The following is an 11,780-nucleotide window of genomic DNA, read 5'->3' on the forward strand; positions in this document are numbered from 1 at the left end:
ATCCTCTTTTCAATTCACCATTTTGTGTCCCCGGTGCCTTCTTTCTGCTCATGGGGACTGGGGTTTGGCCTTGAGAGCCCAGCTTCTGTTTAATAAAGTACATTCTATTCAGGGATCAAAAATTAACATTGTATCTTCTCTATCATTTCATCTTGTGCTAAAGGAGAAATGGTTCATTAGCTGAAGGATGGGGAGAGACATAGGAAGAATTAACAGTCCTTTGAGAAGCACTGGGAAACTCATCAGTGGAAGACAGACATTCTGGTAGGATTTAGGATTATTGGGAGAAAGTTAAGGTGGAGAAAGAAGTTTTCTGTGGTTGGAAATGTTTATTTTAGTGGTTGGGGACTGACTGCCACAAGGCAGTGTGGCAAAAACTTACTGTAGCAGGAAGGCAGATGTAGTAAGTGGTGTCTGAGAGAAAACAAGATAGATTTATAGTACATGCCAGAGAGTTTGCAGAAAAAAATAAAAGCTTTGTAGGGATTCATCATCTAGACTAGGGTTACTTTTTTAGTTTTCTCTAATGTACATTTTGAGTCAACTAACATATCATATATCTTATGAGACTGAATTGGAGATAAGATCAGTTGATGGGTGGCTGAGAATTTTCAAAAGATCTCAGTGAACCAACAATAGCTTACCCTTTTCTAAAGGATTCTGCTGTCTCCTTACAAAGCCAAGGCTAAGACACTTGAAATCATTCTACATCATATTCTGATTGAATATAATGTGTACTAAAGTAAAATTAGAGTTAGGATAGTGTATGAATTCGGATGAACAGGGGGATGACTAAGACATCATGTAGGAGATAAGATACTAAGTCTCATAGTTTAAAATTAGCCAGCCAGAGCTTGGCAACGTGCATGAAAATAGCTCTCTGGAAGTGGAAGAGAGAGTAAGACATAGGTAGAGGATTAGGAAAGACTAGATAATATAAGGTTTTGAAGATAAAAATAAAAGTTATTGCCTTGATAGTAGTAAGTAATGAATATTATTAGAACTTTAAATGACTCAAGGAGTAGGATTTGGAGGGAGCAAATTATATGCTCAATTCACACAAAATGAATTGAAAATTGCAGAGACTAGACATGGATGCTAATTGAGGAGAACAGATATCATGGTCTCAATCCAGGAAGAGCAGTGTGTTTATTTGTGTCTGACTTTTTGTGACTGTTAGGACTATAGCCCACCAGGCTCTTCTATCCATGGGATTTTCCTGGCAAGAATGCTGGAACTCATTGCCATTTCCTCTTCAGGGGATCTTCCTGACCCAGTGATGGAACTTGCATCTCCTGCTTGGCAGGCAGATTCTTTACCGCTGACTTCTGGGGAAGCCCTGGAAGAAGATCAAGGAGGTCTGCAAAAAGTGAAGGATGAAGAAGGGGAGAGTGAAGAGGACATATTTTCTGATTTACCGGGGTGGATGAGAAAGAAGGGGGTGGCAGCAGTTGAGAAAACTCACAGCCTGGCTCTAACAAGAAGAGGCCTAGGGACTTCATGTAAGAGAAGCATTAACTGAATTATTCTTTTTTTTAATTTTTATTTTTTTAAATTTAAATTTATCTATTTTAATTGGAGGCTAATTACTTTACAATATTGTATTGGTTTTGCCATATATCAACATGAATTATTCTTGAGGATGTTCACTGCCAGATTGCTCAGGGAATCATGAGCTCCAGGCTTTGAGTCAAACTGTCCTCCTGGAGTTTACTCAAACTCATGTGCATTGAGTCGGTGATGCCATCTGACTATCTCATCCCCTGTGGTCCCCTTCTCCTCCTGCCTTCAATCTTACCAGGCATCAGAGTCTTTTCAAATGAGTCAATATGTCCTGTGAATTACCTTCGAATTTGGCCTTTTGTCTTCACAGTGGGGCTAAAAGACCAGTGATTACATTTTTGCAGACTGTCAACACACTGGTCTGTCTGTGCTCCCTTGCCTATTTATTTATTTGAGTGCATTGGCTATTAGTAATGGTTGGGATATCTTTGTTGCATCATTTGAGCTCAGTAGTTACATCTCTGGATTTAGTTGCCCCACAGCCTGTGAGATCCTAGTTGCCCAGCTAGAGATTGATTCCATGTCCCCTGCATTGTAAGGAGAATTCCTATCCACAGGACCACCAAGAAAGTCCCCCATTGCCTCTTAATATGCCCCTAAATAGAGTAAAGAAAGACTCTCTGTGGCATGAAACCTTCTCATCCAGACAGTCAACAAATGAGAGCAAAGTACTTTTTAAATCAATTGATCTCTTTTTCATGCTTCTTGCCTCTCAACTATTATTCTTACTCTGAATATCAAGGGGTCAGGGATGGTGATGGTGAAGGAGCAAAGAGAAGATACATTCTTCCTCCCTTAACGATTTAAGTCTAGATCAGGATTTTGCCATTCAGGACAATTGAGCTGAAAACAAAAACACAATTTACACACACACAAACATATATGCATATATTGAGGTCTAGATGGCTCAAATTTTTAATAGATGAAAAGGTGTCTAATTATTGTTGATAGACCATAAGAGTCAGCTGAGAAAAATAATGTGATAATACAATTATCTGGGAATATTAATCTAACTAAGAGCCAGAGGGTTTAGAGATTGTCATTACCAGGTTTAAAATCCTATAATGACTTCTTATTCCCTATCACTGAGGAGAAGTTCTAAGTTATTAGGTTAATGCTTTCTCTACAATAGTATTTTCTGCCATTCTTACTTTTACTATTTACATATCAACCACCCCATCAGTCATATCTCTAGCATACCAGACGTTTGTTTTACCTTCCTTAGAGATTTGGAGCCACTATCGAAACCTTCAAGACCTCTATCCTAATACTCTCAACTGACAGATTACTTCTTTTCGTTCTGGGCTGCCTCAACTATGACCTTGTTAGAGAGACTTATTTCTGATGTGATTGTGTCCCTCTCTCATTATGTCCTGGAGAAGGCACTGGCGACCCACTCCAGTACTCTTGCCTGGAAAATCCCATGGATGGAGGAAGCAGTCCATGGGGTCGCGAAGAGTCGGACATGACTGAGTGACTTCACTTTCACTTTCCACTTTCCTGCATTGGAGAAGAAAATGGAAACCCACTCCAGTGTTCCTGCCTGGAGAATCCCAGGGAGAATCCCTGTGCTGCCATCTCTGGGGTCGCACAGAGTTGGACATGACTGATGTGACTTAACAACAGCAGCAGCTCATTATATCCAGATATTAATTTCCTTCATAACAAATGACAATAGCTGAAATTATTTGTTGATGGGTTTACTTATTCATTTTCTGTATCTTCCACCCCAAAATTAGATTTTTTTGTCTATCTTAAATCTCCAGTACATAGATCAACTATAACACAAAGTCATGCAACAAATAGTTATCAAATGTACATTTAAGGATCCATGGGAATGAAAGTTTGAAAAAACATTATAGCTAATTTTATTTAATGTAAGAAACATAATGTTTGATCAGCTGTCCTGAGATGGAATGTGTTTCTCAGAGTACAGTCAAGGACCCTTGCTTGGCCTTTCCCTGGTGTTGTCATTTGTACTAATGGGGAGCCAGCTCTAAGACCTTAGAATCTGCTGCTTTGGTTTGAATTTGAGCATCCTGCTAGCTGTGCAATTTGAGATGCATCACTTAATATCTTAAGCTGTCATTCACAATCATGTTTATCTAAGTTCATTTTTTTAGAGAATTAAATACATTAATATATCTCACATCTTTAGTTCACTAATTGGAACATAAGCTCTCTTTATCTCTTTCTCTAAAAATAATTGAGTGTATCTATAACTTCTATCTTTTGGCAGTAGTATTTATGTTATCTATAAGCTCTATCTATCTGTAATATATGTGTATATGTATTCACAAATATATGTGATCTTTTGTCTCTAATAATAATGCTTTTTTAAAAAAAATTAGCTATAAGGATAGTTATCATTATTGAAACTGATTGAGCTTTGGTGGAAATAAAAGATCATTTTGTGAGGAAATGGAAAATTCAAAGCCTGAATTTGAGAAATCAGCAAGATAGGTCTAGAGGAAAGAGAAGAGATGAGTCCAAAAACAGAGGGATGGTAAGGAAACAAGAATAGCTGTGGGAGGTGAAACTTTTGGCAGTAATGATGTTGAAAGGAAAGAAACTCCAGAAGGCTGAACTAAGGCCAAGAGGAATGCAATAGGGACTAAAGACTGCCCTCAGAAGGCTAGAGGGGTTTGTTTGGACTTTGTTTACTTTTAGAAGAAACCTATATAGGGATGAGGAAAGTGTCTACTGGAAAGCATAACTGTATGAAAGAAACTGTGCCTTTGTTATTTTTCACTTTTCCTCTCCTGGAGGCAGAAAAAAAAAATGCCAAGGAGAAATGTCTATATAGCATATGCTGGCTCTGTATAAGGAAAGAACTTAGAGTTCACAAATACATTGCTAAGGCTATTCATACATTAGGGCTTCCCTGGTGGCTCAGATGGTAAAAAATCCACCCTCAGTGCGGGAGACCTGGGTGCCATCCCTGGGTTGGGAAGTTCCCCTGAAGGATGGCCTGGCAACCCACTTCAGCATTCTTGCCTGGAGAATCCCCATGAAGGGAGGAGCCTGGCAGACTGCAGTCCATGCGATTGGACATGACTGACTAAGCATACAGCACATTCATACACTGGCTGAGCATTTGTACAGAATTGTTTCTAGACAGCCATTTCAAGTTTGCATCCTATAAATCCAGAAGTGGGATGAAGTGTCTCTGGGGGAGGAAAACAGCTGGAACACATGGGCTGGAGTGAGTACAATAATAAAGCTGTAAGTGTTTGTTTTTATGCCCGCAAAACTTGAAGTTGCTGGTGCTAGGAATATAGGAGGGAAATCATGGTCAAGTCCTAGTCTAGCAAGGGGAACAAATTAGCTGTGCTTAGAGATAAAGCAAGGCCCCAGGCTTTGCAGGAAGTTAATATCATTCAGTTCAAAATGGGAGTGGAGAGGCCAGCCTGGAACTCTCTGCTCACTGTGCATATCTGTTATCTCTCTCCACCTCCACAGCTCCTGGAAATTGTGCTAGCAATTGTCTGGCAAATCACTTTGATACAGAATTAACCCCCCAGTGCAGGCTGCCTGGAAGCCGACAGTGACTGGACTGGTGAACACCCTGGCCCGCAAGTATCACTGAGGGCCCTGCCCAGTAGTACAGTGACACCAAGGTAAAGCTTTTTGAATTAATAATAACAGCAACAACAAAAGCAGCAGTAGCAGTAATACTCCGCTAAGAGTTCTTCTCAGAGTAATTGTCCTCAGGTCTGCTTTTCTCATGTGCTTTTAAATACGTGAAAACCTTAGGGATTCTATGTTGAACTGTATTTGTTTGGGGGCGAGGGACGGGACTGGGGAGGCTCACCATTCAGTTTTTGCATGAAGTAGAAATTTCTGCAGGAAAATTTAAAACAGAGCACCAAAGGGATGTGGTTGAGACATACACTTGGGATAAATACATACTCATGAGTTTTTCCAGTTAAAGATATAGGAGCGTTCAGGTGGGAAGGGAATGGTATCAGGGGACAAGAACGCCTCAGGATCAGATGATTAAGTGGGTCTCAAAAAAGACTTAAGTGAAGACAAAGGTTCTGAATGGAGGTAGAGTACCAAAGTGGAGATTCTTTACAGGAAAATTAACCCAGGTTTTAAGATGGCAATGTCCAAGTAAGGATATCATTCCATTTTAAGAATGCATTTTCTAAAAGCAGCTGGCTTGTCCCAGCACTTGTGAAGAGAGATTCGGATGGGAGGGGTTGGAGGTCAGAGCAGGGGATACCCTCTTTTCAAAGTTAACTTCAAAGAATTGCTCATGGGTTTTACTAAAGAACTGTCTGGTTAAAGTGAAGAGAGCTGCCTAGGAAGGCTTTTTTTTTTTATTCCTTCAGGACCTTTTTTTTTTTTTTTCCTTAAAATATTTATTTGTATTTATTTATTTGGCTGTGTCAGATCTTAGCTGCGGCAGGCAGGATCTTCTACTTTGCAGCATGCAGGAACTTTAAATGTGGCATGTAGGATCTAGTTCCCTGACCAGGAATGGAACCTGGGGCCCCTGCATTGGTTGTCGTGAATCTTAGCCACTAGACCACCAGGGAGGGGATGTTAAATTGATTGTTGCATTGCACGTATGGAGACACACGTGAGCAGGCTGGCTACAGCATTTCAAGGAAGAGAGACCTTTGTAAACTGCTCAGAGAGAGGGACTGTCTAAAAAGTGTGAGAGAAAATCAGGAATTAGAAGTAACTTCCAGAATCTTTGCCTGCTTTGCTGAAAAGATGGGCAGTTATTCCCCAACATTCAGAGCTGCAGAAGCTCCTGAGTCTGGGGCCTTGCAGGGGGCACATACTCCACTGAAGATGGGCATCAAGGCTAGAGATAGAAAGTACCCAGAGCCAACCCTGCAAGCCAGACACACCCCAGCTGACTGTGAGAGAGATTCCTGGCTGTGGTCATAGTTTCCTCTTCTTTCTTTTATTTCTCTGATCACTTTTCTTGAAGCAAATCCTTTTGACAACAATCCAAACTATTTTCTTTATATCTCTGTACCAAAGTGCTCACATAAATCAGTGCTCACAGATTATCCACTCTGTCATGGTAAACCAGCTTCCCAAAACAGAAATTTTTACCCACATTTTACATTTAAGTCTTTTCAGGTTGAATTGATAAAAGTGTTTCATTGTATCAAATAGACAGAAAGGATTTATTTTCTAATAGTAGAAATCTGGCTATTAATATAATAAATTGGGTTGGACTCTAAATTTTAGGGTCCCTCTGTAAATATACATGAAAATTATTTTTATTATATGTACATATATTTATAAGAGTGATCTCAGGGAGAAATAACCTGGCTTTCTGGATGTCAAAATGTGGGAGCAACAAATTCTGAAATAAAATGAATCATTCCCTCTCCCACTAGAAATGTGCTTTTTCCAATCTTGTAAATGCTTATTTGGATGCATGAGAACAAAATACCTTAGATCACAGTGGCAGTGGTGTGTGGAGTACTGTCAGTGAAGGTTGCCTTTGAATGATTAGATGTGAAGAAAAATCACACTCAGTCAGGAGTGTGGACCCAGTACATGAGACAACTCAGTTCATCCAGAGCCATTGCCAAGGAGAATTCTAATACTCTCTTCATTAAACACAGAAGCACTTATTCCCCAACATTCAATAGTGTATTCTCTGATATGAATGCATAGATACATCTACTGGCCAGAGACACTTTCCATATAATCAGAGTGAAAAAAATTATTCAGACAAGTACACATATTACTAATAGAACTCAGTAACAAAGGGCTGATGTTCAATTCTTCTCTACATTTTACAAAGTTCTTACCTATTGTGTTTCTAAATTGATGCTGGATTGGGATCATTTTTATTTGGTTCAATTCAGTTCAGTTCAGTCGCTCAGTCGTGTCCAACTCTTTGCGACCCCATGAATCACAGCACGCCAGGCCGCCCTGTCCATCACCAACTCCCGGAGTTCACTCAGACTCACATCCACCGAGTCAGTGATGCCATCCAGCCATCTCATCCTCTGTCGTCCCCTTCTCTTCCCGCCCCCAATCCCTCCCAGCATCAGAGTCTTTTCCAATGAGTCAACTCTTTGCATGAGGTGGCCAAAGTACTGGAGTTTCAGCTTTAGCATCATTCCTTCCAAAGAAATCCCAGGGCTGATCTCCTTCAGAATGGACTGGTTGGATCTCCTTGCAGTCCAAGGGACTCTCAAGAGTCTTCTCCAACACCACACTTCAAAAGCATCAATTCTTCAGCACTCAGCCTTCTTCACAGTCCAACTCTCACATCCATACATGATTACTGGAAAAATCATAGCCTTGACTAGACGGACCTTAGTCGGCAAAGCGATGTCTCTGCTTTTGAATATGCTATCTAGGTTGGTCATAACTTTTCTTCCAAGGAGTAAGCGTCTTTTAATTTAGTCACCATCTGCAGTGATTTTGGAGCCCCCAAAAATAAAGTCTGACACTGTTCCCACTGTCTCCCCATCTATTTCCCATGAAGTGATGGTACCAGATATCATGATCTTCGTTTTCTGAATGTTGAGCTTTAAGCCAACTTTTTCACTCTCCTCTTTCACTTTCATCAAGAGGCTTTTTAGTTCCTCTTCACTTTCTGCCATAAGGGTGGTGTCATCTATAAAAGTATGAGCCCCATATAAGCTTTAAAAACATTGGTAACCCAGGAAGAGCTGTGGCTTCTTCTATTAATATACACTGGCCAAACAGTAGAACAGTGTCTTGTAAACACCTGACACAATGCTCAACAGAGTTCTGAATGTTGCTCTTCCTAAGTCTAGCTATGCTTCATGGTCAGTCTACTGGTCACTTCAGGAACAGTTGTAGGGACCTTGAGATATGAATTGCACAGTAGAGGGTAGGGGGAGAACACAGCAGAATAGCCCTGATAGAGCCACCGACACTATCAGAGACACAGATGTCCATCTTGCTGACCCACCCTTGCCCAAGTCCCACCCCTGGCAGTGACCACCTACCTTTGACCAATAGTCTCATTTTATTGGGGGGAGGAAGGGCCTGGGGACAGCAGATGAGGAATAAAAGGCCATGCAGTGAATCAGCGGCACAGACTTGCTTCTGGCCCATTAGGATCACCAGTAAGCTCCCAGACACCATGGTGCATTTTACTACTGAGGAGAAGCTGCTGTTGCTAGTCTGTGGGCCAAAGTGAATGTGGGAGGTGGTCGGTGGTGAGAGCCTGGCAAGGCAAACACTGGACACAGGTAAGACAAGGTGTAGAAACGCAGAAAGTGTTCCAGAAAAGAGGGACTGGTTAGGTTTCTTACATACTCTGACTTGTCATCTGTTCTGTGACTATGATCATCCCATAGGCTCCTGATCGTCTACCCATGGGCTCAGAGGTTCTGTGACAGTTGTGCTAACTTATGCACTGAGTCTGCCATAATGGGCAACCCCAAGGTCAAGGCCCACGGCAGGAAGGTGCTGAACTCCTTTGGAAATGCTATTAAGCACATGGATGACCTCAAGGGCACCTTTGCAGATCTAAGTGACAAGTTGCACGTGGATCCCGAGAACTTCAGGGTGAGTTCTGGGCATGCCTGTGCTTTGTTCTTTCATCCAGGTTTCTATGCTGTGGTTATAATGAGAACACTGACTTAAGCTATCGAAGTATTTTATGGAGGTAATATTTCAGAGGAATCTTGATCTTGGTAGGTTGTTCCAGAGGTCAAAGGTAAGACCAGGTAATTATTCTATGACTAGTGGAGGTCACTGGTCATCTGATAATTCTGAGAAAAGAAAAAATGTTGTGAAGAACACTAACCAAACTTGAGCTATGTGTTTTGGCCTGGAGAACACAAATTGAGCCAAGCAAAAGAATATCTTGCCTTTGATAACTGAAATTTTCTATGAAAATTGATAAATACATTTCTTTATGATTTTTGAGTTTTGAACCAGAACTAAACAGGGCAAAATAAGAGCAACTTTTCAAGATTTAGGCCTCCTTCTTTGTCTCTAGCAATGATGAAATGTTTTTGTATACAAGGTGTTGGATTCCTTGTCAAATGGATGTCCAAACAATCTGAATGTACGTAATATCTGAAGACACAATATGTATATCAAGTCCCCTTTCAGCACTATAATTTTACTTTTTTAAAAAAAGGAGAGAAGCAATCCATAGCAATGCTCAGGCTTGGACGTTGACAGAGAAAATGGGAGAAGGATATAACACAGTAGGGGTTCGGGCTGGGAGTCACTGAAGCCAATATCAGGTCTCTAATGATGCACTTTTATGGGAACATGGCCATGAAAGCTGCTCAACCTCTTATGAAGAAGAAATGGATGTGGCATCTATTTGCTTGGAAGGGCAGCCTGAGACCTTCTCTTCATCATGTACTGTCTTCTTTTTATTCCCAGCTCCTAGGCAACATGATATTGACTGTCTTGGCAATGCACTTCAGCAAGGAATTTACCCTGCAGATGCAGGCTGCCTAGCAAAACCTGACAAACACTGTGGCTAATGCTCTGGCCCACAAGTACCACTAGTTGCCCGGCCTACCATGTTGGTGCCTATCTGCTGAGCACCAGTGTCCCAGCAGTTCATCTCCTGCAGACAGAGGGAGAGAGCTCTGATTCCAGACATAACTCCAATGTAATACAAATGAAATAAAAGTCAGGGTCTCTAACAAATATCTTTGTATTTTCTCTTTGTTTTTATCTTTTATAAGTTGATTCAGCAAAAAAAAAAAAGAAAAAAAAAACATTCTTATTGGAACTGGGAATATTGGAAATTGAGAGTTTGGGGAGGTTATAGAAGGAACCCTAATAAGATTCTGTAAAAGTGACTTCAGTGGGTAGTTAATCCTAGGAGGGGAAATTAGACTCCTGAAACAGAGAAGGTCTTTAGAAAAAGGAAAGAAATGGAGTTACTCCTGAGAGATGCAAAATGATTGTTAATAGTGAGCTGTTAGGACACAAAGTAAGGGACCTGTATAGTCTGTTATTTGTATAAATGCTGGATAGAGCTCTTTCTGGACTACTTTTATTTAATATGAGTCATACTTTTAGTAGCTATAGGTGCAATGAAGATGGTATTTTAGACACCCAGCTCTGCTCTCAACTTTTTCCTTGCATCTTCAATGGGGTGTGCTTAGTCGCTTCAGTCATGTCTGACTCTTTGCCATTCCATGGACTGTAACCTGCCAGGTTATATATATAACCTGTCCATGGGATTTTCCAGGCAAAGACACTGAAGTGTTTGCCATGCCATGGTACTATTGATATATTACTTGGGAGCTCTGTGACCTGGAAAACATTTTTAATTCTATCAAGCCTTTGGTAGAGATAAAGGCCATTTATGAGAAAAAATGACAAATTCAAGATCCATCATGTCAGATCCAATTCAAAGAAGATAAATTAAGAAGAGTGGGGTGGTATAAAATTATAGAATCTGCTACAGGGTCCAGAGGAGAAAGAAATGGCAATCCACTCCAGTGTTCTTGCCTGGAGAATCCCATGGACAAAACAGCCTGACAGGCTGCAGTCTATGGGGTGGCAAAGAGTCAGAAAAACCATAGCTTTGACTAAAGGGACCTTTGTTGGCAAAGTAATGTCACTGCTTTTTAATATGCTGTCTATGTTGGTCATAGCTTTTCTTCCAAGAAGTAAGCGTCTTTCAATTTCATGGCTGCAGTCACCATCGGCAGTGATTTTGGAGCCCCACAAAATAAAGTCAGACATTGTTTTCACTGTTTCCCCATCTATTTGCCGTGAAGTGATGGGACCAGATACCATGATCTTCGTTTTCTGAATATTGAGTTTTAAGCCAACTTTTTCACTCTCCTCTTTCACTTTCATCAAGAGGCTCTTCAGTTCCTCTTTGATTTCTGCTGTAAGGGTGGTGTCATCTGCATATCTGAAGTTATCGATATTTCTCCTGGCAATCTCAATTCCAGCTTGTTCTTCATCCAGTCCAGCATTTCTCATGGTGTACTCTGCAAAGAAGTTAAATAAGCAGGCTGACAATATACAGCCTTGACATACTCCTTTCCTTATTTGGAACCAATCTGTTGTTCCATGTCCAGTTCTAGCTGTTGCTTCTTGACCTGCATACAGGTTTCTCAAGAGGGAGGTCAGGTGCTCTGGTATTCTCATCTTCTTAAGAATTATCCAGTTTGTTGTGATCCACAGAGTCAAAGGCTATGACATAGTCAATAAAGCAGAAATAGATGCTTTTCTTGAACTCTTTTGCTTTTTTGAAGATCCAACAGATG

The 11,780-nt window shown here is 40.7% G+C and overlaps 1 pseudogene; it reads left to right on the forward strand.

Annotated features, from left to right (window-relative positions):
* The first annotated feature begins 8,662 nt into the window (after positions 1-8,662).
* On the forward strand, positions 8,663-10,053 carry LOC120876630 (annotated as a pseudogene).
* The last annotated feature ends 1,727 nt before the right edge of the window (positions 10,054-11,780 follow it).

The sequence above is a fragment of the Oryx dammah genome, unplaced genomic scaffold (assembly GCF_014754425.2).
Source record: "Oryx dammah isolate SB20612 unplaced genomic scaffold, SCBI_Odam_1.1 HiC_scaffold_17, whole genome shotgun sequence".
Taxonomy (NCBI): domain Eukaryota; kingdom Metazoa; phylum Chordata; class Mammalia; order Artiodactyla; family Bovidae; genus Oryx; species Oryx dammah.